Source organism: Silene latifolia, chromosome 11 (genome assembly GCF_048544455.1).
Source record: "Silene latifolia isolate original U9 population chromosome 11, ASM4854445v1, whole genome shotgun sequence".
Classification (NCBI taxonomy): domain Eukaryota; kingdom Viridiplantae; phylum Streptophyta; class Magnoliopsida; order Caryophyllales; family Caryophyllaceae; genus Silene; species Silene latifolia.
Window position 1 is genome coordinate 92,124,743 of NC_133536.1, and position 2,795 is coordinate 92,127,537.

General features: G+C 39.1%; 1 non-coding gene across 1 annotated transcript; it reads left to right on the forward strand.

Annotated features, from left to right (window-relative positions):
* The first annotated feature begins 1,040 nt into the window (after positions 1–1,040).
* On the forward strand, positions 1,041–1,147 carry LOC141615763 (small nucleolar RNA R71). The gene has a single exon (XR_012530165.1). It is a non-coding gene; the product is annotated as a small nucleolar RNA R71 (small nucleolar RNA).
* The last annotated feature ends 1,648 nt before the right edge of the window (positions 1,148–2,795 follow it).

Genomic DNA, 2,795 nt, shown 5'->3' on the forward strand with positions numbered 1-2,795 from the left:
GGGACTCAACATTCTTGGCATCAAGCTTGCTCTTTCTTTTTAGCATTAATAATCGATGAGGAAATGGCACACGATCCTTAACAAGAGGCTCTTCACTAGCCTTCTTTTTGTCATTTCCCCCAAGCTTGGGCTTTTTAACAACCACTTCATCATCCAAAGTCATGGATGGCCCATCATAGCTTGTACCACTTCTCAAGCAAATAGAATTAACGGTCTCGTGTGGTTGCGTACCTTTGGGTGGTAGTTGGCCGGTCTTCCTTTGAGAGCTAGAAGTGGCTAGTTGAGCCACTTGTTGCTCTAACATCTTGACTGCGGCACTATGAGCTTGATCATTCTTTTGGATTTGAGCCAATAATTCCCTTTGCATTTGAACTATCAAGCCCTCAAGTTTACCTCCTCCTTGGTTGTTTTATTGGGCATTTTGAGGTGGTGGCCCTTATTGGTAGTTTTGTTGAGGTGGCCTTTGTTGATTTTGATAACCCGGTGGAGGATTATACTTTTGTTGTTCAGGAACATAGGCATTTTGTTGTGGTGGGGGTTGAGGGTTAAGCACATTGTTGCTGTTATAAGACAAGTTCGGGTGGAATTTTGAATTCGGGTTATAAGTGTTGGAAAAAGTACCCGGTGGATATGAACTTTGTCTAAAAGTTTGAAACGCATTTACCTCTTCAATAGGAGCTCGGCAATGAGCGGTGTAATGACCCGCACCTCCACAACCATCACAAACAATGATTTGACTTGTTGAAGACACGACATTGAGTTGTTGTAGGGAATCTCTAGCATCTCTTTCCGCCAATTGTTGTTGAAGTAAGGCAATTTGAGCGAACAAGACGGAGTTGTCGGAGGATTCTTCTTTACCTTTAAGTGGCACACTTCGGGAATTGACATATTGTGCATCATGGACCGCCATAGATTCGATCGTGGCATGAGCCATATCGGTGTCAATTTGATCAAACCGCCCATTGTTGGCGGAATCAAGAATTCTTCGGGACTCGGCACAACATCCATTGTAGAATGTTATAGCTAGAAACCAATCATCTAGCCCATGATGTGAGCATTGCCTTTAAAGCTCTTTGTACCTCTCCCAAGATTCATATAAGCTCTCAAGAGCTTGTTGACGGAATCCGGTGATTTGGCTCCTCAAAGTTTGAGTTTTCTCCGGTGGAAAAAACTTTTGATAGAAAGCAAGAGCCAATGTCTCCCAATTGGTGATTCCCATGGCGGTGCGGTCAGGGCTATTGATCCAAAGCTTGGCCTTGTCCTTCAAAGAGAAAGGGAAAAGTATTCCCTTATTTGGGATTGAGTGACGCCCGTTTGACGGATCATAGAGCAATAGTCACAGAAATTTTGCACATGCAAATTGGGATCCTCCAAAGGACTTCCCCCAAATTGCTTCCTCTCCACAAGGCTAATGAATGCCGGTTTGATCTCTAATTTCGGCGCGGTAATTTGAGTAGTTGTGATACCGGCCGGAAGCATGGCCGCGGTGGGCTTTGAGTGATCGAAAAGCTTCACCATTTTTTTAGTAGTAGATGGTGGTGGTGGTGGAGATGATGAACTTGAAACCTCCTCTTCTTCAAGAACTTCTAGATCGTCTAAGTAAGACTTTCTAGCACTTTCAACTTGTACGGGAGAAGTGGCTTCTTTCACTTCCTTCCAAAAACGTCGTCTTCACCTAAAGGTTTTCTCGGGATCGGAATCCGGTGAAAGCATTTCTCCGCTACGAGAGGACTTGTGCATAAGACAACAATTTCTATGAAAATGATAAGTAACGGTCTTAAGGAACAAGTGTTCCTCAAGAAAAAAAAAAACAAGATAAAAATCGACAATTCAAAACATAATAAAACCGTTTCCCCGGCAACGGCGCCAAAATTTAATAGACTTATCGTGTACCTATGCAAAGATAATTACCCTAAATTACAAATGAATACAGCAATAGGGGTCGAACACAAGGAAACGGGAATTAAGTTGTGAAATGCTATCGGAAGATTTTTATCAAGATCGATTTCGTTTTTGGGTTTGGTTGTTTGATGACTAACAAAAACTACGATGCAAATTATATAATAAAAAGGAGCCTAAGGGGGTCGGGTCACACATGCAAAGGTAAATATATAATTATGTTAAACTCAGTATTAAAAACATTATCAATTGCTTAGGCTTTGAGATACCCACCTTTTACGGCAATAGTATCAACCATAGACCGGGTCCTAGAGAAACTTTCGTCCATGACTAGGTCGTCCTACTACACATGTTTTGTCTAATTCGATCCCATGCCTCTCGACTTTTAGAATGAATGACAAACTTAACCAATGGATAAGGCCTTAAAAAAAGATGAAACATTATGGTGCAAACATGTGATAGAAACAATTGAACAATATTAATATCAACCTATTTTAACGTGTTATATACTTGATTTTGCATGGCTCCCCGAGCCCTTAGACTAGGAAATTTAGCTACTCATATTAAAGTGTAAATTATAAACTATATTGTAAGAAATGCTAAACATGATTGTGTGATTTATATAAACTAATTGATATAACATGTAATATAAATAATGCTAATGAAATGTAAATAAAGTACTAAAAATAAACTATGCGTAAACTAAATAGAAATGTAAAATTGTGAACTAGAAATAGAAATACCTTAAAAGAAAAGAACTTGTATGGAAGAAACAAATAGAACCAAATGCTTAAAATGTATTAAGAACCAAATGTTGATAACTACAAGCTTAACTTATATTGAAATCTAAAATTAAAAGTATTGAGAGAATTATAATGCTTAAGGCTATTGTAAGT